This window comes from Castor canadensis, chromosome 1 (assembly GCF_047511655.1).
Source record: "Castor canadensis chromosome 1, mCasCan1.hap1v2, whole genome shotgun sequence".
Classification (NCBI taxonomy): domain Eukaryota; kingdom Metazoa; phylum Chordata; class Mammalia; order Rodentia; family Castoridae; genus Castor; species Castor canadensis.
In genome coordinates this window covers 116,061,662-116,083,472 of record NC_133386.1, presented here as the reverse complement: position 1 = coordinate 116,083,472, position 21,811 = coordinate 116,061,662, and the positions used below count along the sequence as shown (strand labels likewise).

Below are 21,811 nucleotides of genomic sequence, written 5' to 3'. Positions count from 1 at the left end.
ATAGCCATGTTAGATCTGTCCCATACTCTTCTTTCTGACAAGAACTAGGACAATTCGTATTTTCTTTTTCCTATTGACTTTTTTTCTGATAAGAACTAGAAAATGTTCTAGTTCCTTTTTTCCACTGGCTTCTGGGAAGCTCATCCCCAAATTTGAAACACAAGTAATTATGGCTGGTATTTTGCAACTTCTCCTTTCCCTTGATCCTAACACATTAATACTTTCTATCTTGCTCTTCCATTGGTTGAATTTCCTGATTTAAGCTACCCCAGAGACTCTCCACAGGATCAGCTGAGCAGATACATGTTGAGCACTTACTGTGCTAGAAAAAATAAAAAAATTATGAAAAAATAAAGTACATCTGTATTGAAAAAGTTTAGCTCAGTATACATGGGCAGGAGGACATACAAGTAGCAAATCTGAGGAATGGATATCAAATGAGGTCATTGATAAAAATAATGTGAACACAGTGAGTTGTGGACACATGACTGAGTCCTGGAAGCTAGAATCCAAAGGTTTGTCCTAATTTAAAACTACTATGTCAATATGACATAGAATTGCAAACTGATGCAGTATGTACTTTCTCAAAATAGCCAAGAAAGTGGCTATTTTCTTCTAAATTGATTCCTCGCACAGGAAATAGGTCAGACTTCTTAAAGCACTTTTTCAGTCTTATACCACTGAGGGCCCAATGAGGGGTTCTGGAAGATGTCAGGGTCAGTATGATTCATTTTGTACTCCAGTGAGCTTAGCATTCAGTTGGGGAGACAACATTTTGGCTTCTTATCAACCAGAAGCCTATCAAATAAGCTGTTTTCCCCCCATGACATTTCTGGACCTTGATCCCTTTGCCCCACTAAATAAAGAACAGGAAATAGCAGGGATTTGCTTCATGTTTGTTGGGAGACATAGACTGTTCCAGTATAAACAGGGCTTCTTAACAAATGTTACATACAGAACAGGTTGCAAAATGAAATGTGCTCTTGCTCTCATACTGTATGTTCACCTGTGAAAAAGTCTGCCTGGTCTTATTTCGTTAGGATGCCTACATTTTGGTAGAGCACATTCCCCTCTTAGGAATAGCATAGTCTGAGTGGAAATTTCAATAGGAATTTTCCTGGCCTTGCCCCAGGAAGAGCAGAGTGGCCAAGAGCAGGGAGTTTAGGAGTCCAAGGTGTTTTTTCTTCATTCGGAAGCTTTGACCAGTCTGTCTCTACTCTAGCAAAGGTGTCAGTTGAAGGGAGTAGTGAAGATGGCAGAGTTCTTTCTGGAAAGCAGATAACAGGTAGATCAAGTTGCCATGTTGGTTTGGAGGCCTGACTTTCTGCAGAGGAGCATGAAGGTGGTAACTTGGGTGTAGCCGCAGTCACTAACACCACTAAAGTCAGACAAAGCACTTTAATAGGATTGGCACCTTTGACTGTCCCTACCTGGGACTGAGGTAGATTCTGAGGGATCCTGCTTAGGCCCCTTCATGTTGGATCACCCACTCTTCCTATTTCTGGGGGTGCTGGAGGCTGATGACTGCCAGATGACTCCACCTCTAGGAATAGCCTTCAAGTGCCCTCTCCAAGTCACATCTTTTTGTCCACAGAAACCTGTCTCCCTCAAGGTGGGACAACCACAGGGTCCTTCCAGCTCTGGAACTCATCCTAGAGCATCAGGTCAGGCTTCTGCTGTAATTCAGGTTTTTCTTCTGCCCACCCCGCTTCATTTACAGCCCACAGCTGCTGATACCTGTATACTGACATCCAGTCTGCTCCCTGTGGGGCCTGAACCCAAGTGAATGATCTGCAGAAATTCAATTTGAAATATGGAGCCCATTTTTTTTTGCCAGGGACTCATAGCAGGCATGAAGATACACATGTAAATGAGCCCTCTGAAAACACCACAGTCTAAAGTACCCCCAGGGAGCACCTGGGGAAGCTGTACCCTTGGGTAACTTCCTGCAGGACAGAGCAATGTCTGGCCCTTCTTCTGTTTTCCCTTCTGTTTCCATCCATTTCCTCTGCAGTCCTGTTCAGAGTCCCCTTGCCTCCATTTGTCTTTCTACTTCCATCTCATGTACTTGCCCAGTGAGGCATAAATGGTGATATTTGTCTTTCATATCTAGCGTGTGGAAATTGTCTGGAGAGATGATGAAACAGGCCTCACCCTGGATCCTAATGAAGACCGACACTTCTCACTAATTACAAAGCATATAAGATTCTTGGGTCTATTGATTTCCATTAAACTTGTGTGGAGTTATGAATCTTAAAATAGAAGCCCACAGCTATACTACCCTAGGATAGTATTTTACAGCAAGCAAGGCTCTACAGAGGGCCATAAAAATCAACCTTTGATGCTTGTCTTAGGGTTTTATGACTTAAAGAATTGCTTGCACTTTATCTGCAAATGTGTCCCAGACATCCCGTTGAATGCTGGTTTGTCTGAAGGAAAAACCAACGGCAAGGTGAACACAGAGATCTAGAATTCTCCTGAAATTGGCTGTCTTCTTCTTGGGCTCATTTTTTTTCTTCCATCTGTTGTTGAGGACTTATGTCCTTTTCATGTCCTGGGTGTCTGTCACCATGTTCTGGAGAGATTCTCTCCAGAATTACATAACAGGAATTGCCTTCTTGGTTGGGTGCTTTTTAACCTCTCACCTAGATGGGCTATACACATTGCAAGGTAACACGGGATTCTAGGAGGAAAATGGAGCTTGTATCCCACGAAAGCCAGCTTGGTATGTCTTCCAAAAGTTTTGGTACCAGATCTAGATCTTAAATGTTTAGCAATCTCATTGAAATCATAAGTCAAACCCTTTTCTCATGTCTTCAGAAAGGATTTGTTGAACACTCACTTCAGCAAGCAGTTTTTCAAACATATGTATGAACCATTATATGTGTGTGTGTGTATTGTGTGTGTGTGTGTGTGTGTGTGTGTGTGTACCACCTTTCCCCTTCTTTCACTGTTCTGTCTCTTTTTTCACTTTACTTCTGTAGTGAATAGATTAAGAAGTGAAGCTCCCTCCACAAAAATTACTGGGGGCCTTGGGGTAGAGCTCAGTGGTAAAGCATGTGCTTAGGCTCCAAGTTTGACCCCCAAAACCAAAACAAACAAACAAGAGACTGCTTGGTTCTCAGCTTCAGCCCTGTGTATGGGGAAGGTAGTTGCATCAGTCTACCAGACATTAAAGAACTAGTCAACAGGCTTATTAGGAGTTGATTAAAATGTCCTTTTCTGCTGCAAGAATTGAGTGTAAACCTTTTCCACTACTAGAATGGCGGTGTTTGTTCCTCCTATTGGCTACCAGGAGGCTGCGAGGATTCAAACAAGGGATACTGCTGAACCCAATAGGTATTTGTTCCAGCCTGTGGTGGGTACCAATGAACTATACCTTCAGCTTTACAAGAACATGACTTTCTGGTGACTTTCCCATGTGCTGGGAATTTACTGACGGTGCTTTATCTAGTCTCCCTGCACATCTGTCCTTCTGCTTTCTATCAGCATTATACATCACCCGCATTTTAATATTCAACTTATTAAGTTAAATATTTTAACATTTAACTTAGCCTTAGTTAAGCTAAGTGTATGCCTAACTTGTTGAGTGTGTCCATGAGCACAGAAGCTTTGGGATCAGGTAGCCCTAGACAGTGGCATGCTCACAAAAAGGAAAAAAGCCCTGGTTAGCGTGCTTGTTTTCCTGGTGCAAATATTCCCCCATGGCCAGTTTCAAACGACCAAAGTGCAATCAGTAGACACAGTGTGGGAGACAGAGAACAGCGTGATGATTCCTTTGAGCTGCGCCAGAGCTCAGGATCCAACCCTTTTCAGCCCTGGGCATTCTGGGCCTCTGTAAGTTCCAGCTTCCTCACTGTAAAGTGGGGTTAGTGTGAAAACACTAGCCCTGATGCCACAGTTTCCCTTATCCGCAGGATGCTGGAAGCAAAGGATTGTACTAAGCTGTATATTTACTATGCTTTTTCCTATACATACATGCCTGTGATAACGTTTAATTTATAAATTAGGAACAGTACAAAATTAATTAATCATAACAAATAATACACAATATAATAATCTTAAGAGTTATTTATTTCTGGAATATTCCAAGTAATATTTTCCAACTGAGGTTGGCCACAGATAACTGAAGCCATGGAAAATGAAGCCAAGGTTAACATCAGGCTGCTGTGAGCACTTAGCAGGGAGAGCATAGAAAACATTTGGTGAGGAACAGCTAGTTAGCTAGATATACTAGGTGCCTAACGTCCTCAGTAACTCAGCTCTTTGTCTGGAGTAAGCATTACTTCTGAGGAACGTTCAGTAGAAACCAACTCAATTCATGTTGTTGGTTTCAGTTTTGGAAAGAGGCTGGCCTCCTTTAGGGAGACATTTGATCAGAGTTGGGCTGGTGGCCTGGGGCACCATCATCCTGTTTTCTTAACAAGCAATTGTTAAATGGCTACTGAAAGTAGGTTGTGCTAGATGTTGGGAGGAGAAATACCTGAGCATGGCTAGCCCTCACTCGAGCAGTATATGGTCCAGTGGAAGGAGAAAGACATGTATGCAAGTATCACAGAATGTGGGCATCAGCCAGGGAAACAGCACTGGAGCCATAGGGTTCCTCTGAAGGGGACTGTTTGGACTTAGTCATCCAGTTTAGGGGACCAGCCATATATGAAACTTGCTTTGCTGGTATATGTGTCCTTCCTAGGCATAGAATGAAAAAGACCCATTGCTCTTCTAATCCTCTGGAACTGTGTATTACATCAGACTAGAACTTTGGTGGGGAAATTCTATCTTTTAATAAGAGTTGAAACACATTTCTTTTTGCTTCAAAATCAAACCACATGCCTTTGCTCCATTCCCCCTCATGCAGTCAGAGCCAAGGGTGCTTGAGGAATCCTTTGAAATGGTTCTAATGATGAAAGCAGAGGCCTCTGCACAACCCCTGCAGACTTCCAGGTTTCCCAGTCTTTTCTCCAATCTATTTACCTCTTCTGCGTGGCTTGAGGAATGTGAATCTACCACAGCAGTTTCTGTCTCCATTAGGCATTTACCAAAGCTGTGCTTGTCAAATTTTCACTATCCAACTCTTGAACTTCAAGAATTTGAATGTTGTGTCTGACATCTAGGGATTCTTTTGTTGAATGAATGGAAGTCAATGTGGTCATTTTCATAAACCATTCATTTTAATTATCTGTTTTCTTGATACAGTCTTTGAGAGCCAAGGACTCATTCTTGTATGCCCAGCCCTCCCCCTTCTCTGGAGAGCTGACATTATGGAGTGACTAGATTCACGCTAACCATCACAGCAACCCTGTGAGGGAAGTGGGTTTTTTAGCCTCTTGTGTATGTATTGAAACAAAGGGTCTGGACCCTTCCCCCACTCTGCAATTCACTGGGGTAAAACCAGGGCATTCTGATTCTGGAGACCCTCCCAATGTCTCTTCAGCCATCACTCCTTCCTTCCTCTCTGTAGCAAGGCACTGCTCCTGGCCACAGGAATCCATCAAGAATAACCTTTCATTCTCATCAAAGCTGTGGGTCATTTCTAGGTATTTGCCTATCTAGTTAAGGAGGTCAGATATTCAAAGCAACATAATTTTCAAATATTTAATTTCACTGTGCTTCTAAGGCCACAAAACTGATTTGCTTTCATGAATTTACTAAGGCACTTTGAAGAGATAAACTTATACAAAGCTCTACTCCACATTACCAATAAGACTGATGTTGGGCTCACATTCTACTAAAATCCTCTTTTCTGCTTGTCAAGCAAAAGTGTGTGTGTGTATGAAAGAGAGAGAGAGAGAGAGAGAGAGAGAGAGAGAGAGAGAAAGAAGGCATGGGCATGCCTGTCTATTCCTCAATAGCCAACAAAACACCCCCCCTCCTTTAATTCCCAAGCTGGGATTCACTGAGCCTGCTCCTGGGTTCTGATGGCATTTTCTACGATTCTGGCAGCCCTTGTTTTCTGTCTATAGTACTATAAATTGTGGGTGTAGCTGGTTTGCCAAATTCTGCTCTAAGCTGATAGATAAGGAACCTGGAGATGGGGCTTTGAAGCAAATCTTCAGCAATCATTCCACTGTGTATCTGCTAGTGTTCCCTGAAGGCTATCAGACCAGATCTCTGCTTTCCAAAAGTGCACTCAAACAGGAATGTGTTGAGGCACAGCTAGAAGTCCCTTTTCTAAAGAAATTGGTTGTTCTGGCAGTACTGAGAAAGAATGGTGTCTGGCTCACAATAGATCTTAAATCATTACACTGTTAATTGTTTCTATATACTGCAGTTGGAAAGCCTGTTCCTTGTTATTCTTTCCTACTGTGAACCTAACAAATTATATTACCTCTTCCTCACTGACAAAGTTTGAGCCTAGTTATTAATTCTTGAATGAATTTTAAATATACCCACTCTCCTATTTTTATGGTTCACTAGAATTCATTATTTTCGTTGCCTCTAGAAAAGGCCTCTTGTGATTCCAGAGAAAAAGAATTCCTATACATATTGCCCATCACTTCTCAAAGTTCTCCCTAAATCCCATGGGTATAATTAAAGTTGCTCTAAATTTGTCCATCTTTTGTTGTAAATTCTGCTCATAAATTACTAAATCATCCTGTTTTAAAACATTGTCCCTTTCTTTTCCTGAAACATATTTTCAAATTAGGAGCTCTTTCTTTGCAAATGGTGACAGCAATCCACTTACTTAAGGGACTTCAGATATTGCAGCATTCAAAACATAAACCAGTAAGAGATGAGTTCATTCAACATTTTCCTCATCGTCCCAACTCACTTTTCCAGTCTGTTTTCCTATAACTTTTTTTGCTTCTTTAATTCCCAGCCACAATGAGCATGAATGGAAATGAGAGAGACCCAAATTTGCAGCATCTATGCCCAGATGACCCCGCAAAGTGCACCAGCAGCCTGTATATCCAGATTCAGATGGCTGAAATATCTGTTCACAGAACACAACTCTTGATTTCTCCCTTACCCTCCCATCAAAACCTACTCCTCCTTGCCTTTCTGATCTCCATAAATGGTACTCTTTCTACCTAGCTAGCCAGACCCCAAACCAAACCAAACAACCAAACATAATACAAAAATTAAATTAATAAATATGTACGCCACCTGTTACTTCTCTCATTTTCTCATGCCTCTTTCCCCGTAAGTGGGTCTTGATGGCATATTGTTAACCTGAGCACTGCTACCATCCCTACTACTGAAACCCTGACCCAAACCTCCTCTTTTCCCACCCAGATTACTGCATAGCCTAACAGAGCTCTGTGTCTTCCACTGTAGTTTCCACACAGCAGTGAGTGACCTTTGTAAATCATAAATCACATTGGATCCATTGTGTCCATTCTCTGATTGTCACCCTCTAATAGGTTCCTCCTGAAAAATAGGATTCAAGTTGTTTAATATCCTGTATGACCCCAACAAGTCACCTCCTCTTCCTTCCTCCTGTGCTGCAGACTCCATGGCCTGCTCTTAGTCACCCTGAAGGTTCCCATCTCAGAGCGTGTGCAGCCCCCCAGGTTTCTAAAAGGCGGTCACTTTCTGATTGATCGTGTGTCAACAATAACACCTCCCCAGCGACAGCTTCCAAGTCCCTCTTACTAAAGTAGTCACTCTCCCCAACACATGCACTCAGCACATAGCTCTTCCCTTGCTGTATCCTCTTGCTGGCATTTGTTACTGTCTGGAATAAATAAATGAAGGAATAAGCACGATCATTTGTCTCTTCTCAGCAGAACACAGTGTCTTGAAGCATACAGAATCCTTTCTTTAAATTTTTTTTGTTAAGTTTTGCATCCTCAGCATCGAAAACAACTTCTGGCACTTTGTAGAAACTCACTAAATATTGTGTGAACAAAGACTGATTAAATAAATACAGTAATATTGGCTCTGTCATTTTGTGCCTATGGGCATGTCACTTAGCTCTTTAAAATTGTTTTTTATGTGTAAATTGGGTTTGTGGTTAGGAGAAAATATAGTAATTATACAAACTTCTCAGTAAAATAAACAATAGTAAACATTGTCGTCACTTGTTGGTTTTTTTCTCATTGTCCCATCTGTGTATCCTGGAACCTTTGGGCTCAGCTCTCCATAAGGTGCCCTACAGATTTTTCCCTGGTCCTTCCAACTGGATGTACCCACTCATGATTCTAATCTCCTGGTATGTTTGCCATAAACTTGCACTTAGTATTCTCTGTCTTTTGTTGAGCAATTTAATATTCTTCTAGTGCCCACAAAGTACCAAGTGTTGTGATGGGTGGAAGATATTTATATTTGCTTATTACAGATGAGTATCCATAATTTAATAATGTGTGTGTGTGTGTGTGTGTGTGTGTGTGTGTGTGTGTGCTGAAAATGGAACAGAGCCTCATGCATGGTAGGCAAGCATGGTACACTGTGCTACATCCCCAGCTCATTCAAAAAAACTAGAATCCAAAACTTTTTTAGTATCAATATGTCACTTGAAATAGTTTATACTTTTGAGCATTTTGGAATTTAGATTTTTAAATTAGGGATACTGTACTTATAAGGAGTATGCAAATATCCCACAATCCAAAAAACTCCAAAATCTGAAACACTTTTTAGTCCCAAGCATTTCAGATAAGGATACTCAGTCTGTGTCTTTGACTGGAAGCTCCTTGAGAGCAGACATATGTTTGATTGAGCTTTGTAACCTCACATTGTTCAGCACTACATTGTACATTGAGCTCTCATTTCATAATATGGAATGGATGAATGAATGAATGAATGAATGGGGGAGAGATTTACCCTATCTGAATCTCAAGCTACCGAATGCACTCAGTCCATCCCACCTTATCTGTCACTGTACTTCATATGGACACAGGAGAGGTGGGACTGTGAGATTCTTGTAATCTTTGCCCACCATACTGGCAGAAGCCCACAATTCTCTGCATTTTGGAATTTTGAGCCCCTTAAACTGGAGTTGCCTGCCCCACATTTGACGCAAACCATTGGTTTTGCTATCGTTGAAAACAGTTGCTACTAGCAGTATTGATTGCTAGGTTCTCTTGTATGTCAAGCAAAATTACATAGTATTTAGTGGTGCAAAATGGGGCTTGGTTCTTGAATCCCTTTGTCATGTTGTACACCACAGCCAGCCAACTACTGATGAATACAGTCAGTGTTTCATTAAGATCCACACCAGATCTGATCAGTGGCCTAGGGGCTCAGCAGTGAGTCCTGGCCATGGACTCCATCCACTAGCTTCCCAGGTATATGCTTACTTTTCTACTCTCTTCTTTGTACTTTCCTGCAAGAATTCTCTCCTACATATTTGTTTTTAAAACTGAAGCCACCTGTTCATTGCATATCACCCATCATCCTAATGTCCTGATACATCCAACACCACCAGGCCAACATCAAATTTCCACAATGGATTAGACCACTATTAGGTCTGCTTTTTTTCTTGCTATTACAATAATGGATTCTCAAGTTTAAATTTACTTTCTAATCCACAGCAACTCTAGTTTTGCTAATTACTTTAAATGGTCTCAGTCTAAAAAATACTTATCATTAATGACACTCTTTGGATTTTTAAGAGTGAGTTATATTCATTAATTAGGCAATTAATACAGCATCCCTGGGTAGAGGGTTTCATCAGCCTGGATGCCATTTTACAGATGGAAGAACCCCAACAGATTGACTCAGAAATGCCTCTTGGAGCTCTGGCTTTTATCATTTATTTCTCTGCCCCTTTTCTCCTGCTCAATTTACCACATCTTCTCAGCCCCTAAACACCAGGCTTATAGACTGAAGTGTGTGTGTGTGTGTGTAATGGGGTATGTAGTGGGGAATAGCTGTGTACAAAAGAAAACTTAATGACCACCACCAGGAATTAAGCTAGAGAAGACCCTGTTCTACAGAAGATGGTTGGTTGAAGAGTATATTTCTGTGGGGAAGTCCCATTGTTAAGCATTTTCCACATCTGTTTGTATGAAGGCTAACTATTTTCCAATGGTATTCTCAAACATCCCACTCCGATCTCCAGAATGGGATGTGGCTGGTCTGCTATTGCACTGAGTAGTGAACCATCCTGAAAATGTGTCTCCTATTGTGGCTCCAGTCTTCTGTCCAGTAAACTGAGCAAGCAAATTTTGCTGAATAAAGACAAAAATAAATATATTCATTTCATGTTTTCTGTCAGGTATTCAGTCCACAACATCTGATTGTATTCTGCATGGTGAACACATAGAAAGGAAGCAGTGAGTACCACTGGACTTTGAGGCACCCACATTTATGAAAGAGCTGTGAAATCAACATGTAGCATACAGATGAGCCTCAATGTGCCTGTGAAAGGAGATGCATTGTGAAAGAGTCTTCACTCTTATAAGCAGGGGTTGGGGAGTGTGTTGTATAATTCACACATCTTCTTTGAAGCCCTCCCTGATGATTCCACAGTACTTTGTCTTTCAACCAAATAGGCATACTTCCCAAATTTTCAGAGGACATGAAAATAAAATGGAAAAGGAAATTCTTTTGAATATTGCATCAAGATGCAAGGATAGGTTGATGAGTCTTGAATAAGTAGAAGACAGATTCCAGTTTCGTTTGTGGCTCCAATGCTTGTGCCCCGTAAGACTCAACATCCATTGCAAAGACCATGATATTCCAGGCACATCTTTAGTGATTACCTAATATTTGAAATTTTATGTCTGATTCTGCAATATTATCCAATGGAACTATAGCAGGAGTTGCATATGTAATTTAAATTTTCTGTTAGCTACATTAAGAAAGTAAAAATAAGCAGGCAAAATGAATTCTAATGCATTCAACTTAAAATCATATACACAAAGCATAATTTTTTCAGTGAATATAAAAATGTTAATAACATATATTACATTCTCTTTCATACTGTCTTCAAATCCAATGTACATTTTACATCTCAATTTAAACACTTAGTTTTGTTAGAAATATTTCATCTGTATTTAGATTTAATGAACTTTATAGTTGAAAATATTCCTACATCCAAGTTATTCCAAACATAGTCAAACATTTTCCAAAAATCTAATCAGGTATCAGTTTTTAAATTTAGCTTGAACTATTTAAAATTGAGTGAAACTTGAAAGTCAGTTCCCCAGTTACACTGGTCATAGTCTTTATTTTCAGTAGCCATGTGGAGACAGTGGCTATCATATTGCACAACAGGTCTAGAGTGTCACTCACGCTTCCTCACCAGGAAGAAGCAGGGCAGGGTCTCAGGCAGAAACAGGGAGCAGAGGGTGAGGAGGAGGAGCAATTTGGTATTCATCTGGGCAGTGTGGAGGAGCCTGGGCGGAATGCTTCTGACTTCCTCAGGTCTCATCTAGTTTTTTGGAGTTGAGGTCCAGGACTCTTGCCTCTTTGTCTTGCTGGTGCGTAGATGCTGACTTAAGAAAACAAGGCTGGGTGCTTTTAGACCTTCATGTAGTTCCCATGCCACCTGATTCCTGAAGCTCTTCTCTAAAAGTAAATGTTCTTACAGCTCCTCAAGGGCCCACTGCATTTTCTGACCAAACAAACTCTCTTTTAGAAAGACAGTTGGCTCAGCATGCTCCATCAGCTTAGCAAAAGCCTTGTTAAATGAGCTATCACTGCCTGTGGGTAAAGGGTCTACAAAGTCTTATTGTCTTCAGTGCCTTGCCCACTGTCATTATCATCCTCCTCATCATCACAACCACCATCGCCATCATCCCTCCAGCATCTTTACAGTCCATCAAACCCTCACTTTTTAACTACAAGCTCCTATTTGGGGATAGGGAAAGGAAGATCCTCTTAACACGTGTCAAACTGTGGAAAAGAGAAAAACTAAAATGTGGTAAACATTTTTACACAACCCTCACAGAGGGAGGACTGGTCAGCTCTCCCCTACCTCTTTCCTAACAGTTGAGGATTTTAGTATTCACAAAGGTTAGCTCGTTTGCCCAGGTCACACAGCAGGTCTCACGAATGACTCCAGAGGGACTCATGGGACTGAGACCATGCTTTCTCTGCTGTTCATGCCTGTGGGAGAACAGAGCTCAGGAATGTGATGATACAAGTGCTCCTTGTGACAGTTGCACTTACCCTGAGTGTCTCCGGCCAAATGTGGGTGCTTTAGAAAGGGCCTGGGAAAAACTGTCCTTCTGCCTTCCACCCCCACCCCATTATAAATTCATAAGGATTCTTGTTTCCCTTCCTCTTTATAAGAATATTGACTTTTCTCACACTTCCTCATAATTATCTTCTTTCTGTAGATGAAAAATGTGGAAGTTTCTGAGGAAAAGTTGATGTCTGGCTAAGATCCTTTGTTTCCTGTGAAATGCCTTCTCAGGAGGGCTGTTGTCTAGGATCAGAACCCCTGTTGTGAATCCTGGAGTGTAATAGAAAAAAGCAAGAAGCTGATGGTAGAAGATGGCCTTGTTCCCATAGTGAGTGCCAGTGCCGGCTGGCAGTGATGAAGACACATTGACGGGAGTGGCCAAGCTGGAAAAGCAGTAACACCGGGAACTATGCTGTTCTTATATAGGAAGTCTTTGAGGGAGGTTAAAAAGTATTAGGATTTTTAAAAGTCTGAGCATCAACCAAGATTTGGAGGTCTTTCTTGGATTCTCCCTCAACCACATGTTGAGAATATGGCTAAACCTTCCAGGGAACCTGTAGAAGAAATTTGAGAGAAAAAGTAGGACAAAGAGGATAGCAATGATACACAGTATTTAGAACTATTTTTATTTCAATCTGATGAACTACAGGGAACTCCACGTAAGTATTAACCCCAATAGCTCACAGAATTTCTAGTGGAATTTACTGATTTATGGCAAACTATTTTAACACCTAATCTAAAAGCAAATTGCTGATTGGAAACACATGCACATTTGTGCCGGGGAGAAATGGGGGGCAGGGAGTTAATGAATGTGTCTTAGGTGAATGAAAGATATGATTTCCTAAGTTGGCAGTACAGCTTCAATTGAACAAAGATACCCAGAGTATCTCAGGTTCTTTTACAGCATCCTAGAAAGTGAGGGCCGGGGTAAGGGTACTAGGGTCATCAGGGTCTGACTTGATGATGAGATAAACAGAGACGGTCCTTTGGAGAGTCAGAGCAGAGGTCTGCCCGCTGAGCTGTCCAAAGGCACCAGCCAACCCTACCATAGAGAAAGGTCATGTTTGCCCCCACACTGCTCTTGGTAACGAAATCCCACTTTTAAACAGGATGAAGCACTGTCCCATGGTGGTGACTTTAGGGGGTGATTGTAATTAGTGTTTGAGCTAGAGTAATGCTAAGAGGAAAGCACTCTGGGTCTCCCATGCTATGATTTCCATTGTGGCCTTAAAACTATGGACATAGCCTTTTTGTACTCAGATTCACTGCTTGGGGATAAAGGTAAACCACAGTCTGCTGTCACTGACCCCATGGACTAAAAAGCTTTCATTATATATAGCTGTCAATTAAAATCTTCTCCCAAACCATAAGCACATAAGGCATATCTTGTGCTAGATCACATTTTAAATAGCAACAGCTGTCTTCACAGTGGGGTTCTTCACCATTTGAGCCTAATGGCTATACGAGTTATATCGGCAGACCTAGAAAAGTTAATCTGTTAAAAAATATTATTCTATTTCTCTATCTACACACACTCACACTCTCACACACACACACTCACACACACATATTTTTTGGCAGTGCTAGAGTTTGAACTCAATGCTTCTTGCTTGCTAGGCAGGCCTTCTACAGTTGAGCCATACCCCCCCCCCCCAGCCCTTTTTTATTTCAGTTGTTTTTGGAATAGACTTTTGTGTTTTTGTTCCAGGGTCTGCCTGAGACCCTAATCTTCCTACCTATGCCTCCTGCATGATTGGGATACCAGATATATTCTGCCATGCCTGGCTTTGTGGTTGAGATAGGGTTTTGCTAACATCCCCAACCCACCCCCAGCTATCCTCAAACCACAGTCCTCCCAATTTGTGCCTCCAGAATAGCTGGGACTACAGATGTGAGCCACTGCACCCTGCCCTGCATGTTTATTTATACTTTAACCTGAGCAGTTTATTGTATCGATACTTTCTTATGACCCAGAAATAGTCACAGGGGTGAGCCAAAGGAATGTGTTGAGTGTTGTTGGATAAGGCTCAGAACCCCAGGGGAGCCAGTGGAGTTGGGAGATGAGGTCAGGGTAAGCAAGGCAGCTCTGCAGGGAGAACTTCTGTGGTATGCTGTTCAGACACTGATTGTCCAAGTTCACACCTGACACACTACTTCAGAAATATTCATGGAATAAACTTGGTAAAGTGTGGTCACATGGAGGGGGCAGAAAGGCGTGTGGTCTATTGAATCCTGGCTATGGTTCATGATGGAGCCAGCAGTGCCGGGCAGCTCTGCAAGATGTTCTTACCATATGTGATGAAGCCTTGAATGAATTCAACTCCAAGATCCACATCCTGACTCTGAAAACCCCCCATAGTCACAGTCATGAGGACAGTTTCACACACGGATTCTGAGGCATAATGGATAGATATTAAAGAGTTTCTCTCTCTCTCTCTATCTTCCATCCTTTATTGTCTCCTTCCCTTCCCTCCTTCCTTCTTTCCTTTCTTCCTTCCTTCCTCTCTCCCTCCCTTCCTTCCTTCCTTCCTTCCTTCTTTCTTCCTTCCTTCCTTCCTCCCTCCCTTCCTTCCTTCTTTCCTTCCTTTTCTTTCTTTCATACTCTTCTATGGGGCCCTGGTGCCTTTTTTCCTTCTAGAGCATGTTGAGACATGTCCACTCAAATAAATAAATGTTCTCATCTCCACTGATCTATTTGGAAGTATTAAGAAACTCATGTGGGAGGTAAAGCTCATTTGTTTTTAGAAATTGAAAAAGTGAATTTTTCAGAAAGAACTAGAGAGAGAGTAGAGGTACCTTTATAAATTATCAATAAATCAGCATCTAATTTTGTACTAAAATAACCACTGACTATTTATATAGTCCAGATGGAGTTTGTGAGAAAGGAATTGTAAGACAGAAAAATACGAAGAGTCTTTGTACTTTGTTTGAAAGCTAGAAAATCTCCAAGCAGATGTAAGATGTATGCCTTTCACATATGTCAATGTGGGTAATTATTATACAGAAAAGTGACTCTCTTAGTAGCCAAGCAGAGGAACTGAGTTTTCTTCTACCACTTTATCCATTTTACTACTACTTCTGCTGTTTTTGTCATTTTTAGAGTGGCATTAGTATGCCAAGCCAGGATAGAGATAGGAAATGAGTTTTATAACAGAATCATAGGCATTCATATTGGCACTCTGATTCCAATTTTCTAGTGCCTTGTCAACTAGTGTTGAGTGAGAGCACGGCATCTTATGCCAGGAGCTGTTACCGGAAGCAGGCACAAGCATGGTGCCATTCTCGCAAGCAAGGCAGACACTGAGGTGCAGTTGAGTATGGGGAGAATCTTCCTTCTTGTTTCTGCAACACCAATTCTTGGACAGTGAGTGAATTTACAAAGAAGAGGCTGCCTTTACTCTGAAGTTCACATCTAGTTAGCCTGATTTCTTTCTAGAGCAATTCCTTTATAATTAGAGGTAGCAGTAGATTGTTTCCTTGGAAGGTCCTGAGCTGTTGACAGCTGAGGGTACATCCTGCATCTCGCCATAGAAGCACAGATGCGTATGTTTTCACGCTAGAAGCAATAATCATTTAAAAAATACGACGATACATAAACATCAAGACCTCATGACTAAACTGCCACGGAAAACATGCTGCCCCTCTTCTTGCTTTGCCCATGGAAATCTTGATGCTCGGGGCTGCACAAGAAGGGTCCTGACAAGTAGAGAAGCCAGATGAACTCCAGAGAAGAGGAAGGTCTAATCTTTGCAATTTTGTCAGTTCATGAAGTCATTTGCCATGTTGCATCACATCATCTTGCGTTCTGTACTCCCCACTGGGATCAGCCCTGAAGCTTTTAGCAGCTGATGTGATAAGAAGTCTCTGTGGTCCCATGAGCAGAGCAGAGGATGATGTATACTTTAAGTCCAAGGATCCATTTCTGCTTAGCACTCCTGTATTTAGCAAGTCCTATGGGGATGACCCTGCTCCAATATAGGAGACTGGCTTATGAAGCCTGTGATAAGATAGGCTTTAGGAGATAAAGCCACACACCAGAGGTGTGAACCCTGTATTCTAGAAGCCCAGGAAAAAAGGAGATTTTTTTTGCCACTGAAGAAGTTGGGAGAACACTTTAAGTCTAGGTTGGCACTTGGTATTACAAATGCCAACTGAGACAGGTGATATGTCAATCATTGAGTGAATGTGGGTGGAAAAGGAGTCTAAGCTGAGGAAATAAGAGCAAATACCAAGGTATGTGTTTGGGGAGTGTTGAGTGGTTTATCTTCCCTGAGTGTCCAGGCTGTGGGACATTAAGAGTGGAAAGAGAGGTAAATTAGATGGTACTGTACTTTGAGGACGAGCACTTAAAGTTCTCATCTGATCCTAAAGACAGGAGTAAAGCTAGTGGAGATCAGTAAGCAGGAAGTGACAGACAAAGCCACAGTTGAGGAGAGTGTGGCTGCTGATTTCGGATCAACTGCCTAATATGACTATCACCCCGGCCTCCCACCCCGCATCTCCCCACCCCGTCCACCTCCTCTCCTCTGCTAGAGGCTTCACTCACTGACTCCTGGGCTCATATAAAATCACACCCAGCATGCCCAAAAGTTCTACCAATCTAAACTCATTTTTCCTGTCAAGAAATGGTCCATCCACCCATTCAACTGGCCCAACTAAAAAGGTAAAATACAAATTGTATCGTCTTTAGTGCCCTGTCTACTACTCCCCACTCTCACTCCATGAATCTGCTCATTTCCTTTCATTCATTGTCATCCTACTGGCTCAAAGCAGGCCCACACCATCTGATTTGGGGTTTTTTATTCCCAGTCCAGCCTTCGTGTGGCTGCTGGTTATTATTTGAAAATATAGTTAAGATCTTATAACTTGGTGACTCTCCTTACCAAAAGATAACATCCTGTCTCTCAGGATCTCATAAAAGAACCTTCATAGTTTGGCTTCCTCTATTTTTTCACTTTTAAATCTTGAATCTCCTCCCTCTCCAGCCACAACCACATCTGACCTTGTGTTTTCCAAATGTACATATTTGTTTTCATCCCCAAATTTTTACACACAAATGCATGCTTAGCTTATTATGTCCTTTCCCTGCTTGACAACGCAAGTGGATTCTTTCCCTCTTCACAATGACTAGCTCGCTATTCTTGCCTCAGTAGCTCATAATACATGATAGAAATAGTTTAGCGTTTTTCATCTGTTGAATTTTGACAATGTATTTTACCAAATTGGCCTTTCCCATTAGGCTGTGACCTGCTTGAAGGTGGTGGCACTCTCATTGATCCTAGTTCTGTCACCTTGTATTCAGGGGACCACACTCAATATCTGTACATTGACTATGAAACAGAAATACTACAATAAGAATCTTGTCATAAGATTAATTATTAATGTGCCTTTTTTAACAAGCTCTGAATTCTCCATTAAGTTCAGTTTTTATTCTCTCCCTCTCTCTCTCTCTCTCTCTCTCTCTCTTTCTCTCTCTCTGTGTTTGTGTGTGTGTGTGTGTGTGTGTGTGTGTGTTGCTGAGGACCAAACCCAGAGTCTTATGCATGCTAGGCAAGCTGTCTATCTCTGGCTGCATCCTCTGCTTTTTATTCTTCTAGAAAGTGAGTTAATACATAAAGCATCTAGCTCAATATCTGTGCTTGACAAATGTGTCATTCCCATGAACACATACACACACTTTTCTAGGGATCATTTATATCCCTTTAAGGAATGATAATTACCAGTATACTTTATGAATAAGAACATGAACTATGTACTGAATTTGATATATATGCTTATATCAGGATTTTAAACATTAAATTAACTTTTGATCCTTTAAGAAAACATCTTCCTTATATAATACATTCAAATATTAAACAATATGCCTGCTTTTTGAAGTGGATGCTTTCATGAATTCTTCTTCTATTTAATTTTTCCTCCTCATCCCTCCCTTAGCCCCTGTTCTCAATAAGGGTAGATTTATTGTTTGTTTTGAATTTTGTTTGCAATATTACTTACATCTGCATTGCAAGATATAATGCAGAAAGAATTGTTTTAATTTTGTCATATGTTCAGTCTGAAATTTCTGCCCTAAATGTCCTCAGTGAGGAGTCACACTGGTCCCATTTGTCATCTGTGACAGTTGTAGTGCTGATTTGTGCTCAACTCTTCCAAGAGCTTGTTAGGTCATTTTTATCCAATTATGTCCTACCATCAAAATCATTTTAATACTGTGAGACAGAGAGGTCACAAGAGTCTCTGTATGCTCCACAGTGAATGAAGATTCCTCCAGAACAGTTATATGCATGCTGGCTTTCATTTGAATGCTGCAGCTCTATGTAACCTGACCTCGCATCATCTCTGCTGTACACGTGCCAGAGACGAATGGTTGACCAGCTGCCTCTCGCAATATGATATTGTCAAGCACAGAAGAATGACTCCAGTAACAATCACAGAGTTTTAAACATTTAACAAGTATCAACTGCACTAATATTCACCTGGCTCTGCTGACAGTAATGTTTCTCTTTCTAATCAATAAGAAAGAAAGAAAATCTCAGACTATGAAAGACCAGTGATGTTAATAGACATATTTCTCAAATGGCCCCTGAGAATGACTAGTTTACAGTTTTTGGAGCGTTCCTGAATTGCAAGTGGTCACTGAAGTCCTAAAAATTCAGGAAATGACCACAGATCAGTCAAACGTGAGCTCTTCCTTCCTTATTTTGGGGTCTCGGCTCTAAACTCTGGGAGGGAACCAGTCCATGTGCACACGTTCTGTCTGACTTGCTGTGCTCCTCCTCTTCCTCCTCTGCTCTTCTCCACTAGACCCCTTGAGACTCTTCTGTTGCTGTTCTTGAATGGTATTGTCCTGGTGGCACATTTCCTGTGATGCAGAGATCTCAGTGCCTCTACGTTGGTCTTCCTTTTCTTCAACTTCGAAATCACTTGCATCCAAGCTTACATTTTCCCATTTGGCACTCCGTTCAGAAACTTCTTTGTCTCATTTGATGCAAATTTTATGACATCACCTGTTGGCAACTTGCTGCTCAAAAAGAATTGATTTATAGAATTCGTAAAAGTAGTAAAATAGAAATATCAAGTTTGAGAGGAGTCAGGGGAAGACTTCTCTGTTTGATAATTTAGTTGGTAAAGATGTTTATTTTGCAAGGGAACAGATACTACTTGATAACTTAGTTTATCCAGATTTTTATCTATAGCCCACAGTTAAGGATCCATTTGAAGGACATTTAGAACATATCCTTAAGGAACAGGTTGCTGGAGTTTACGGTTCTGCTGAAGTAAGTGAGAGATGGTGGCATGGTTCAGCACTGTCAGAGGAGGCAGGAAGATAAGAGAGCTGAAATGGAGCCCACCCTTACCACTGACTGCAGCAATCAAGCAGAAATCAAAGAGTATGAAGCAGGGGCACAGAAGGTTATCCCAGACCAGCCAAATGTGGCACATATTCCATCTCACATCCCCTGGCTGGAGTCAGTCACAGGGGCTCACCCAGATGCAAGGGAGGCTGCAAGGTCTAGTCCAGATGTGTGTCAAGGAAGGAGAAACCAGCTATTGTAAACAGCTAACAGACTGTTGCCAGCACAGGGCCCAGACCTGTGTCACATCTCATCCCTGTGTCTGTGTACTCCCCTGTAAGATGAAAGAAGCTGTAACTAAAATTCCACTTTTAGCTCTAATACCTATAATACCAACTTGGTAGTAGATCTCATTTTGCTACAGCACGTGCAGTTAATTCTTAGAGGAATTTTTCAGCATTAAAATATAATTAAAAACTATTCAGACAATGTGCTACATGGCTTTTGCTAAAAAACATTCTAAGTGACCTCATTCCTCTTCCCATTACATGGGATAAGGTAGCTTTTCATGCTCTTCTCCTTAGCCTTTTCTCTCTCCCATATTCTACTTAACCCCAAAAGGCTTGTAAATAAAACACAACACAGAGAAAACACCATGAGCGCACCACCACACCACCGTCACCCATCCCCTCTGAGGTAATTTTGAACACAGGCCAACTCCCTTCAGGACCAAGGCCAGGCATTTTGGTAGATTCTTTTGGAAGCTGGAAGCTGGAGTGCTGACAGTTGAGACCTTGGTGAATGGCCTGCAGAGGAACTACTGCTGATTAAGGACACACACACAAGTTGCCTAAAGAATGTTGGCTCTTGCTGGGCCGGTGATGTCATCCCTAGCAACAGGTGGCAGCCCTCCTTCTCTGAGCCCTCCTCCCAGAGGCCCTAGTATTCCCAGTCATGAATGAGGAACAATAAGGTATCCCTGGGGTTAACTGCCACTTTCACTTGCTCCTTTGTGGACCTGGGGCCTTTCCCATAGAAATGTCATTGCCTTGAACTGTTTTCTTTTTTGCTGCTGCTCAAATGTCAGACTCTCGTATAAAAGTGGATCATGAGCAACTTTTGACACTGAGGCCTTTTCAATAGCAGCATAATGATGTGTGTGCTTGCCTTGTGCAAATAGAGGTGAGTCTGCCTCAGGGAAGGGGAGCAGGATGTGAGCCTGCCCTGGATTCCCATTAGGAAAGATCAGCTCAATCATCAAAGCAGCATGGAACCTGCAGTGCCTGTTGGGTTTGGATTTTACTTTTTAATCTCCTCTGGTTTGGGAGAAGAAATGTCTTCAAGAGTAGATAGCATAACATTCACTTGGAGTTCTAACAGGAGGTTGACAAATCAACACCTCCTAGGAGTGGACAGTATCAGGACTGAGGTTGGACAAATGCAACCTAAGTTAGTTGCTCTCAGTCTTGCTATGCAAGTAAGGTGGACTTTCAACAAATGCACAACCTCGGTGTCTTCCACATACTCTTCACATAAAGTGGGAGGTACAAAGAAGAATAAAACAAGGCCCATGCTCATTGAAGTTTCATTTTTATTTATTTTTCCAACGGTCTAGGTGATTCTGAGTTGCACTGGCTCAGGTTGTGTCAGGTCCTTCTTGTAGAAACAGAGATTGCTGTGAGGGTGGAGAAATACTGTGAACTTGGACTGACAATGTGGATTTGAATCTGGAATCCACTGTCTACAAGCTGTGAGGTGCTCATCAAATTATTTAACTTCCCTGAGCCTTGCATGTCATTATCTGTAAAGCAAAGAGAACAGTACCTTCCTCCAGGATCACTGTAAAATTTAGAATAAATGTATGCCAAGCACCTAACATGGTGCCTGACAGACTTTAAATTGTTTAGGAAATAGGCCTGTCTTCACACTGGGCCTAAGTTTCTTCATTTGCTTATCTGAAAATGTGAGGGTTGGATGACTTCTAAGCAAGCACCTTCTGAGCTTTCATATTCTGTGGTGCCACTCTGGCATTGATATAAATTTTCAGGGAGGGTGTGTCCAGGTAGCATTTAAAGTTTGCCAATGAGCAAAGGAGTCCCTTTCTGAAAGACTAGGACAAAATGTGGAAGTCATGAGCCAAATGTGACACTTAGACAAAAGCACCAAGATCTGCCTATGGGAATATATAGCTGTCTTCAACAATTTTAATTTATAAGACTACAGGGGGTCCTGGAAAGCATCCCTGGCTTTCCAAGACACCTTTTACAGTACCACCAACCCTGACTTAGCTAGATCTTTGCCAGTTTATTTATGGTTTCACCCTATTCTGTGCCCTGTGAGAAAGCATCTCAGTTAACTTACCATGTGAAGTAATTCTTTTTCTTTGTAGAACTAATTCTTTTACCCTTTAGAGCTCAGGCTTGGTTTCAGACATACGGCTCTC

At 41.6% G+C, this 21,811-nt stretch overlaps 1 protein-coding gene and 1 long non-coding RNA gene across 8 annotated transcripts in view; one reads left to right on the top strand and one right to left on the bottom strand.

Annotated features, from left to right (window-relative positions):
* Window positions 1-21,811, top strand: part of Fat3 (FAT atypical cadherin 3) — a 611,059-nt gene that overhangs the window by 387,121 nt on the left and 202,127 nt on the right. The gene's annotated exons all lie outside the window — the stretch shown is intronic.
* Window positions 1-21,811, bottom strand: part of LOC141425040 (uncharacterized) — a 203,374-nt gene that overhangs the window by 11,591 nt on the left and 169,972 nt on the right. The gene's annotated exons all lie outside the window — the stretch shown is intronic.